The 11,638-nt window shown below is 41.1% G+C and overlaps 1 long non-coding RNA gene across 1 annotated transcript; it reads right to left on the bottom strand.

Annotated features, from left to right (window-relative positions):
• Positions 1–915: 915 nt before the first annotated feature.
• On the bottom strand, positions 916–9,918 carry LOC147106315 (uncharacterized). The gene is made up of 3 exons (XR_015081479.1): positions 9,708–9,918; positions 8,318–8,385; positions 916–1,818 (listed from the first exon to the last, which is right to left on the bottom strand). It is a non-coding gene; the product is annotated as an uncharacterized LOC147106315 (long non-coding RNA).
• Between the last annotated feature and the right edge of the window lie 1,720 nt (positions 9,919–11,638).

The following is an 11,638-nucleotide window of genomic DNA, read 5'->3' as shown; positions in this document are numbered from 1 at the left end:
ATAAAACACTAGTTAGGCCTCAGCTAGAGTACTGCGTGCATTTCTGGTCACCACATTGCAGGAAAGATGTGATTTCACTAGAGAGGGTACAGAGGAGATTTACAAGGATGTTGCCGGGAGTAGAGAATCTTAGCTATGAGGAAAGACTGGATAGGCTGGGTTTGTTTTCCTTGGAACAGTGGAGGCTGAGGGGAGACCTTATTGAGGCGTATAAAATTATGAGGGGCATAGATAAAGTGGATAGAAAGGACCTATTTCCCTTAGCAGAGGGGTCAAAAACCAGGGGGCACAGATTTAAAGTAATTGGGGGAAGGTTTAGAGGGGATTTGAGGGGAAATTTCTTCACCCAGAGGGTTGTGGGGGTCTGGAACTCACTGCCTGAAAGGGTGATAGAGGCAGGAACCCTAACCACATTTATAAGCAGTTGGATGTGCACTTGGGATGCTCTAACCTGCAGGGCTACGGACCAAGAGCTGGGAAGTGGGATTAGGCTGGATAGCTCTTTGTTGGCCGGCGCGGACACGATGGGCCGAAATGGCCTCCTTCCGTGCTGTAACTTTCTATGATTCTGTGATTCTATGATTCTTAGCTTTCAGCAGAGAAAAGCAAGCTCAAAATGTTCATCTAACTGATTGTAAAACAGTCTCTCCTGAAATATGTATTAATGGCTGTAGTTAATAATTGAGCAAGTTTTACATGGAGTAGACCAACCTCAGGCTCTTGCCTTGCACTCTAGTTAAATCTCTGCCCCCGGTAATGCTACATCACCAACTACAGCAATAACATTCAACACAAGTTATTGCAAAGAAGGAGGAAAAATCTTTGGGAGGTGTATGTTGTGAATTGAAAAGGTTTCAGCAGGACACAAATGTCCCTACCAACTGCAAAATGAAAGACGAACTTTGGATACCCACGGCATTTTAATGCAAGTTTATTTAATATTTGTAGTCAATGCATTTGACATAGTGAAAAGAGGATCTATTGTGTACAATTTGATGACAGCAAATCTGGGGAACTTTATAATGATAAAGAATGGCATATCTGAACATACAATTCTGACCATAAACTGAGAGGAATGTCATGCAGAAAATTTAGACATTTAATTTAAACATTCACACCTTTAATTACACAAGGTCTGCTCACCTTTGAGTGTACTGAGTCCAAATTAACTACACTTTCACAGCAAGTGAAAGGAAGACATATGCCTGCGATCTCCTGCTTCTGAGACCCCAGTGATTCTGGGATTGCATGTCGAGGAATTATACACCCTTAACCTGTACTTTTCCACCCTTTTCATTTCAATGGTTAAAGACCACAGGCTGGGAATGCACGATATTACCCAGTATGCACTTCAAGAAGCACAGAAATGAAAAAATCTCCCCCAGCATGCAAAGTTCCAGTATCCTCTCTTATGACAAATAAGATCGGATGATGCACGTCACAGAAACATATAAATTATCTTTTGAAACACTGACAGAATCCTAGCCTCGTGTTAAATAAGACGTATGTACGTCTGTTTTTGTGGATTTTTGATGTTCTTTATGATGATAAGAGGTATTAAATCCGTTAAATATGATATGAAATTATTCATGTAGCCAGGTAACTAGTAAAGATTCACATGTTTGCATGAAAATTTATGCCGGTGTTGAAATATTAATCCATGAAGAAGACAGAATTCCGTTTAATTATATAAGGCCTACGAGATTTTCCAATACGTACTTGTCTTTTCAAAATATATGGATATTTTCTCTTCAATTGTTTTTCTTTCTGATATTGTGAATCTTCATAGTCACCATAGTTTTGGTGTGCCTGAAACAACTAAAAAGATTTGAGCATCACTATTACAATTCAGTCAGTATATTTTAAGCAAACAGTAATAAGAGCAAGGTGTCAAAAAATATTTTTTTAATGAATGTGCCACCTGTTGATATCCAAAATCTGGTCACCAACAACTAGAACTTATATAGCAACTCATCACATAAAAAGTGTATCAGAGATTTACAAGGAGACAGATGAGCACTGACCAGAAATGGAGGAAACTGGGTTGGAGGAGATCAAAGGAAGGGTTGAGGAGGTGGACAAATCATTTTGGGGCTGAAAACCCTCAAGAAATATGGAGTTAGGACAATATTACTGCACTCAGATCAGTGCTGCACACTTGTATTAATTATGCAGTCAAGACCAACAGTTGCATTAGGAATGATGTCAAATTTTACAACAACAACAACTTGTATTTATATAGTGCCTTTAACGTCCTAAGGTACATCACAGGAATATTATCAGACAATAAATTTGACACCGAGCCACATAAGGAGAAATTAGGGCAGATGACCAAAAGCTTGGTCAAAGAGGTAGATTTTAAGGAGCGTCTTCAAGGAGGAAAGAGAGGTAGCGAGGTGGAGAGGTTTAGGCAGGGAATTCCAGAGCTTAGAGCCTAGGCAACAGTAGGCATGGCCACCAAAGGTTGAGCGATTATAATCAGGGATGCTCAAGAGGGCAGAGTTAGAGGAGCACAGATATCTCGGGGGGGGGGCGCTGTGGGGCTGGAGGAGATTACAGAGATAGGGAGGGGTGAGGCCATGGAGGGATTTGAAAACAAGGCTGAGAATTTTGAAATTGAGGTGTTGCTTACCCAGGAGCCAGCAAGCACAGGGGTGATGGGCGAATGGGACTTGTGTGAGTTAGGACACGGGCAGCTGAGTTTTGGATCACCTCAAGTTTACGTAGGGTAGAATGTGGGAGGCCAGCCAGGAGTGCATTGGAATAGCCAAGTCTAGAGGTAACAAAGGCATGGATGGGGGCTTCAGCAGCGGATGAGCTGAAACAAGGGCGGAGATGGGCGATGTTACGGAGGAGGAAATAGGCGGTCTTAGTTGTGCTGTGGATATGTGGTCGGAAGCTCATTTCAGGGTCAAATATGACACCAAGGTTGCGAACAATCTGGTTCAGCCTCAGACAGATGCTAGGGAGAGGGATGGAGTTGGTGGCTAGGGAACGGAGTTTGTGGTGGAGACCGAAAGCAACAGCTTCGGTCTTCCCAATATTTAACTGGAGAAAATTTCTGCTCATCCTGAACTGGATTTAGAGACCGTGGCGGGGTCGAGAGAAGTGGTAGTGAGGTAGAGCTGGGTGTCATCTGCGTACATGTGGAAACTGAGACTGTTATTTTGGATGATGTCACCAAGGGGCAGCATGTAGGTGAGAAATAGGAGGGGGCCAAGGATAGGTCCTTGGGGGACACCAGAGGTAATGATGCGGGATCAGGAAGAGAGTTCATTGCAAATGATTCTCTGGCTACGATTAGATAGATAAGAGTAGAACCAGGCGAGTGCAGTCCCACCCAGTTGGATGACGGTGGAGAAGTGTTGGAGGAGGATGGAGTGGTCAACCGTGTCAAAGGCTGCAGACATGTCAAGAAGGATGAGGAGGGATAGTTTACCAAAAACAACAACAATTTGTATTTATATAGCACCTGTAAACATCCCAAGGCGTTTCACAGGAGCGTTATAAAACAAAATTTGACACCGAGCCACATAAGGAGATATTAGGGCAGATGACCAAAAGCTTGTTCAAAGAAGTAGGTTTTAAAGGAGGAAAGAGAGATAGAGAGGCGGAGAGGTTTAAGGGAGGAATTCCAGAGCTTAGGGCCTTGGCAGCTGAAGCCACGGCCACCAATGGTGGAGCGATTAAAATTGGGGATGCTCAAGAGGCCAGAATTAGAGCAGCGAAGAAATCTCGGTGGGTTGTTGGGCTGGAGGAGATTACAGATAGAGAGGGGTGAGGCCATGGAGTGATTTGAAAACAAGGATAAGAATTTTGAAATTGAGGCATTGCTTAACCAGGAGCCAGCAAGCACAGGGGTGATGGGCGAATGGGACTTGTGTGAGTTAGGTTTGGATGACCTCAAGTTTACATAGGGTAGAATCATCAAATCATCATAAAGAATAACATATAGGTTTATTCAACTTCACAGTTTTCTTTTCATTCTCAGCAGCATACCTTCATGCTAGAATTATTGACTCAAAGCTTGAACTCATAACCAGCTACTCTTTATTATTGACATTATTATAGAACTTAATAGAGAATTTTCATCTGTAGATATGCCGTATATTTAATGCTAGCTAAACAGCTAATTACCATGGAATATTCCAAGTCTTATTTCAATTAATTATTTGCTTGCTGCGTTCCACGTTGAGATATTTTATTGTCATATTGTTCGAACTATTCTAATGTAGGAGTAGATTTTTGAACATTACCGCCTGAGTATAAAACTTATGTTGCCAATCGGCTACCCATATTAGAAACCATCCAATTTTCATTTCCATTGAACCCCCTTCTAGAGTTTACTGTCCTCAGTGTCCAGCAATCTGTCTCTTCTAGCCCTCTCATCAACCAGCAACACCTCCATAGTTGTATCTGAGAATCTGGAGAACCTCCTGTTGCTGACCTCCCCCCCTCCACACCCCCTCCTCCAACTTCCCTCAAGACTGCTGCTCTTTCAGACACCTTGCTCTTTCGCTACCTGCTGGTCAAAAATTGATGGACCTTTTTAACTAGCAGCAATCTTTCTCACTGTAACAGTAACCCAAGAGTAGCGACATTACTCCTCCTAACCTCTGCATTGATAATGAGGGCCCCGGGAGGAAGGTTCAGCAGGTTAATGGCAGTGCCACATGGGCTCCGCTGCTAACCTGCCAATGAGAGGAGAATCCAGCCCATCAAATTCAAGCCCAGGTTTTTGTTGCAAGCTGAAGGAAGGCCTGTTGTCAATCTTCTGAATTCCCGCAAGAGAGCCCATCCAATTTCCCCATCTGGCCTAATTTGTGGCTCTACTGTTGCACTGCCACCAGAGTTAAGATGGGAGTGCAACAGAAGGGTCACGGATTTTTGACCCCATTCAAAATAAACTTTAGCTGAATAAATCTTTTGAAATTTGTCCTCTCGCTTTCTTTCAAATTATTTGGAAAAATAAGCAGATTCTGCTGAAAGCTGACAGAAATATCTGAGCAATTGTTCTGACTGACTAAATGCATCTTGGAAAACTACGTGAACTGCACATGTTCAGACTGCAAAATCTGTTTGGAGTTAATACAGCCAAGACTCTGGACATAAATATCAAGTCCAAGCTTAGGCGTGGGCCTTGAAGTAAAGAACAGACCAGGGGCTGGATATTCTGCAACGGCCTTCTCACCTCCTGACCCCTCAAAGCCTCTCCACCATCGACAAGCCTCAGGTCAGGAGTGTGAAACATGCCATGCATCTGGATGGCTGCAACTGCTCAAGATTGGTACTCCTTCTATCACTGGTGTGTTGTGGTTGCAGTATCTACCAAACTACAAATTTAGTGATTAATCTAGCAATAAATAACTTGCTTAGTCTCACTTGACAACTGTCCCAGTAGCTCTTTAGAATCAAACTGGTCTTTTGAATGTAAATAAACCCAAGTGCCAGTTAGTTTTAGATTAAACTGCATCAACATGTGAAGTAAAAATGTGTTACAAAATTACCTCTAATTCATTTTTTTAAATTATAAAATTCTATATTTCACAGGGAGCATGTTCCAAGGTTTTGTAGGAATTCATCATATAGCTGCGCCAGAGCCAGAGTCAGCATTTGGAAGGTACACATAATTCTAAATTTATGTTTGATTTTGTGTAAAATAATCTCCATGCAAGATATAAAACATCACAGCTTACTTTAATAACTGAATGAATTGTACTGTCATTACCTTTCAAAAACGACTACATTTTAAAAGAAAGTTATTCGTGTTTTCATTACTTCAAAAGGTTTCTACCATTTGTAAGGAACCTGCTTGACCCAGAGCTGAGCTTCAATTGCCACATTCTCTCCATCACCAAAACTGCTCATTTCTATTTTTGCAACATTGTCTGCCTCCACCTTTATCTTAGTTCTTCTGACACTGAAACCCTTATTCACATTTTATTCATATTCTCCACCCTCCATAAACACTAAAATTAGTATCCTATCTTACACTAAGTCCCACACGCCCATCCTTGATAACATACATTGCCTCCCCCCCGCCCCCCCATCCCGTTTCCCAATGTATTCAATTTAAAATCCTTGTTATCATCTTCAAATATCTCCTCAATCTGGCCTAAGCTTATCTCTGCAACCACCTCTTCTAGCTGTATGCCCTTCCCAACCTTTTGGTCTTCTGACCTTTTAGGTACTCCTTCCCTCCCTTTATCGCATGATTGGTATCAAAGTCTTTTTTTTAATTCATTTGAGATATGGGCATCACAGGCAAAGCTGGAATTCATTGCCCATCCCCAGTTGCAATTGAGAAGGTGGTGGTGAACCTTCTTCTTTAACTGCTGCAGTCCGTTTGGTGAAGGTACTCCCACAATGCTGGTAGGTAGGGAGATCCAGGATTTTGACCCAGTGACAACGAAGGAATGGCGATATAGTTCCAAGTCGGGATGGTGTGTGACTTGGAGGGGAACTTGGAGGTGGTGGTGTTCCCATGCTCCTGCTGCCCTTGTCCTTCTAGGTGGTGGAGGTCAAGGGTTTGGGAGGTCTTCATCCACCTCAGCCCTGTTTTTGAGATATTCCTCCCTAAACACCTCTCTCCACCTTTAAAAGCCTGCTTTCTCCACCTTTAAAACCCAGACTTCAAGGGTTAGGTTATGAGGAGAGTTTACACCAATTAGGGTTGTATTCCCTAGTATTTAGAAGGTTAAGGGGTGATCTGATCGAAGTTTTCAAGATATTAAGGGGAACTGATAGGGTCGATAGAGAGAAACTATTTCCGCTGGTTGGGGATTCTAGGACTAGGGGACATAGTCTAAAAATTAGAGCCAGACCATTCAGGAGTGAAACTAGGAAACACTTCTACACACAAAGGGTGGTAGAAGTTTGGAACTCTCATCCGCAAACGGCAATTGATGATAGATTAATTGTTAATTTTATATCTGAGATTGATAGCTTTTTGTTAACCAAAGGTATTAAGGGATATGGGCCAAAGGCCACAGATAAACCATGATCTCATTGAATGGCAGAACAGGCTCGAAGGGCTGAATGGCTTACTCCTGTTCTTATGTTCCTACCAAGCTTTTGGTCACCCTCCTAATCTCTCTTCCCCACACCACCTTTAGCTCGGCGGCCAGTTTCCATTATGAGGTACTTTGGGATTTTTTTCTTAGTGTAAAGGGGCTAACTAAATGCTTTGTTGTTGAATTTTTTGCCCCTGATAGTCCATGGGGGTTCTACCAGTGTTCTGCCATAGCTCAGGTGGGAGAGCGGCAAAACCCCTAAAGAAAAAACATAAATGACTAAAAATAATCATTTACAGCACTTCCCTGGGGGCTCTGCTGATGTCCCGCTGAAGTTAAGGTGGAAGACTAGTAGAAGCCCTGCAAAATATCATTGTTGTTATTGCAAGTGCATTGTAACCTGCCTTACTGTGCTACTGCACTGTGACAAGATCTTTGACTGTAATTTAGTTGACTTAATTAAAATAACAGATGTAACATAAGCAATGTTACATATCATTGCTGCTTGACAATTTAATACTGATGGGTTCAAATGTGGAAAAAGGTTCAAGACATTACGTTATCAGTATTAATTTATTAATATCTCAAGGAAATTATGTAAATAATAAGTAATAGATAGCCATCAGTATAGTTTGATATTGAAACTTATACAGTATTGGGCAAAATGAATCATATCAATTTATACTGAAGAATCATCTGACCACAAAATAGATAATGCAGATTTATTTAATGCTTTCATCCCTCTTTATGATATTACTATGAATTTATTAATATAACCGTATGTATATTTCCCACTGATAGAGTAGATAGGGAGAACTGTTTCCACTGGCAAGAGGGTCGGTAAGCAAAGGACACAGATTTCAAATAATTGGCATAAAAGCCCAGGGAGGAGAGATTTTTTTTTTTACTTAGCGAGTTGTTAAAATCTGGAATGCATTGCTGAAAGGGTGGTGAAGCAGATCCAATAATAAACTTACAAAAGGGATTTGGATCTCTACTTAAAAAGGAAAAAAATGCAGGGCTATGGGGAAAGAGCAGGGGAGTGGAACTAATTGGTAGCTCTTTCAGAGAGCCAGCAGAGGCACGATGGGAGGAATGGCCTCCTACTGTGCTGCGTGATGTTTCTATTTTATGATTCTATCCTTGACGTTTAGGGAAAAGATCAATTGCGGAAAACCTGAGAGTAGATCGCTTTTAAATACTTACAATATTCAAGTCGAAACTATTGTACACTAATATTAGATATCTACTTCAGTGTAAGAAACTCCTCTGTATTATTTTTAGGTTCATCATAGCAGTCCTACCTTTAAGGCATAAAGATGATCCAGGAGTTCGCCTTCTGTTGGTATTGTTTCTGAGTAAGCTGCAGAGACTGGAAAAAAATTCCAAACTAAATTTAGTTTTCAAGCCGTACCAAAACAGGCCCTAAGAATCACTTTCATTCCAAATGTGTTTAAGCATCGTGCTTCTCTGCTGTGTGTTGTTATTTTTGACTGGCAAAGGTGCACAGCCCGTCTGGAAGGGAAATGTTCCGATCCACATGTCGGGCTTATTCTAATACTAGGATGGATTGCCTTAATTGCCTTCTTTAACATAGACTACAGCTTGCAGAATGTAAGGGAGGATTTATCATATTTTACTGCCTCAATGCATTATTATTTGAACTGATAAAGATGCAGGGTTTTGTATTCCTTTACATCATTTACAAGCAAAGCTAATTTGGCAGACCATATTTCATGCATGGGGAATTGAAATTGATAATTTATACTCAAATAAATAATTGGCATCTGAGCAAAATATAAACTTGCCCTAGGGTATGTTAGTATAGTATGCAGGCAATTAACTAATTTTCTATTTAAGTTAACCCATACAAATTCTTCTGGAGTTTTTATATAATTCCTTTCTTTGCCTTGTTTAACCTGCTGTGGTTTCAACTTGCATGCATCTCTTTCCAATCCAAATATTTTAAAGGTTCTTCTTCTGTGAGCAGTTTGGAATTAAATAATAAACTCCAGCCCCGCAATTAATTTTTATCTGTGTTCTTCTACATGACAACATCGGAGCCTTTGAAAGAACACGATAAGCATCACAAAATCGGGAATGTAATCACGACATGAAATTCGAGCACTAGATGCCTAGCAGAAATTAAATATCATCATACGGTCAATAATTAATGAGTAACCATAGTTAAACTACAGTTAGTTTTGTGTTTCCTGCCAAGTTGACAGTTCCGATCGAAAAATTGTTAAAACATTTTTTGTACAAGATGGATCGATTGGCTTTGCTTGAGTGATTCCTGGTGATCACTCGTCGGAATACAATGTGTAGAATCGATGATTGAAGTTGATCAGGACCATGTCCTAATCTTCTGAACAGATAGATTATTTTCACCAACACGCGCACAGCACTAAATTTGAGAATTCGTTTTTTGTGTTTATAAAGGTAAGATATTTACTGACCAATACCTTTCGTTTCTAACTGTAGCACTGTCAGAATTCAGAGTTAAAATCTGACCTGCAGGTAACTGACACTCGAAAAGCTTCGGTGCTTGAAGACTTATTCAGGTTAAACGAATAAGCGTATTAATCCTGTCACTCTAAATTTGAGCAATTATATTATATATTGAATATATGATGAGTTAAAACAAAACTTAGCAGATCATAACTCCTGATTTTCCGACGTGTTCCTACTCACCTGAGCATACGCCATAAAAACTGAGGAACAGCAACAGACACATCATTTGAATCCTCATTCTTCCAGCAGTGAATCCTCACTTTGCCACAGTCCAAAGTTCATGAAAGTTAGGGGGAGCTGGGAGCTGAGTGTGATCCTCCTGTCTTGGGCTTTCTCTCGCTCTCTGTACACAAGAGGCAGTCGCTGACTTCTTAATATCTCCAGGCTGTCTTGACGTCAAGAGAACGCTGTCCCCTGACTTTATTCAAAGGTGTGGGATAACAACACGTTTCCCAATGATGTTATCTATTATTAATGCTGCCTTAGAACCAGCGCAGCCTTGATCTGCATCTTTTCTAATGTTGCAAACCTGTGCGACGTTTGCAGAATTATCTTTAATTCATAATATTTGAAAAAGTCGTTCAGCAGGAAATGAATACATTTTACGCCCTGTGCCATCAGATTTAGCCCACTGTTTATGTATTACTGGCTTACTCACAATGCAGTTTGTGTCACTGTATTGGAATGGCCTGTTTCTGTGCTATAAATACTATGTAAGATGTGTATTGATGTTTTATTTATAAACCGTTGGCTCAAGTGTATTATAAATGTACATCTCCCGCGCCAAAAGGACTTGGGGGCGGGGCTTAATAAATCTAGAAAAAAACGTGCACCGTTCGTTTAGCCCTCTGAAGTTTCTTGTTCCAGTCGTGCTATCCCCAAGGGTTGCTTAAGAGTTTGTAACCGAGAAACTGAAACGTCCTGGTCGACTCTTTTCCCCAAGATCCGAGGATAGTCCCAATGCTCTGAAGTTACGGAAATAATTAACTGCATTTTATGTCTCCAGTTTTTTCCCAGTATAATTAAGTATTACCTGGCCCCCAGCATTCCTCGCCTTGCGAGTCTTAACCAAAAAATTGGCGGGAGCAAAAAGCATAGTAATATGGGGAGAAATAGCGAACAGGCAATCGGTCCGTGCTTGGTGCTGACGTGAGTATTCAAAGCTCTCCACAAATAGGCTAACTTATAAGTGAGAAAAAAGTGTTCATTTTTGCTTGTTAAGATCTCATTAAATAGTGATCTCTTGCAATATTGGGCAGCATACAGAGTCAGGTAAAAAAAATGTAAATATTTTGTTCCAGATCTGAACTAAAGTTAATGAGCTCAATAAAGGGGAAGATTTGGAACTAGTGTCACAGCCGTGAGAAAAGTGGAGGAAATTTCCATCTCAGGACATCGGTGTACTGGCGATTGGTGGGTCAATCGCAGTGGACCAGGAGAAGCAGTGGGCATTTAAGAGTGCAGAGAGCATAGTGGGCACACAGTTCACAGTAGGTGATAACCTAGGCAGCAATCAACTCAATCCAAGTGTCAAGCCTTGGCTCAGTGCCGCACCCTTGCGTGTGAATCAGCTGGTCATGGGTTCAAGTTCCACGGCAAGGCTTCAGCACACAGTCTCGGCTGCCACTTCAATGTAGTACTGAGGGAGTGCTGTATTGTCAAAGTCTTTTGGATGAGGTATTAAACTGAGGAACCATCTGAATGCTCAGCTGGACATAAAGATCCTTTGGCACTGTGTGTAGAAGTGTAGCGAAGTTGTCCTGACCAACATTTATCCCTCAACCAACGCCACTAAAACTGATTATCTCAGTACTTGTCTGTAGAACTTTGCTGTGTGCAAATTGATTGCCACAATTGCTTCTATAACAACGGTGACTACACTTCAAAAGTAATTATTGACTTTGACGTGCTTTGGGATATCCTATGGATGTAAAAAGTGCTATATAAAAGAAGGTTCTTTCTTTCAAATTGGGTACTGAAGGCGTCTGCCCTGGAAGCATCGCCAATTTATTTCCATGAACTTGACGGTCATTAATCAACACAGTAGGATCACAAATATGGACATTATGGAAAACAGCTCCCAGCCGATAAATGGAAATTGGTAGATTATC

The sequence above is a fragment of the Somniosus microcephalus genome, chromosome 16 (genome assembly GCF_052327205.1).
Source record: "Somniosus microcephalus isolate GS21.2 chromosome 16, FLI_Smic_1.0, whole genome shotgun sequence".
Taxonomy (NCBI): domain Eukaryota; kingdom Metazoa; phylum Chordata; class Chondrichthyes; order Squaliformes; family Somniosidae; genus Somniosus; species Somniosus microcephalus.
This window is presented reverse-complemented; position numbering and strand designations above follow the sequence as displayed.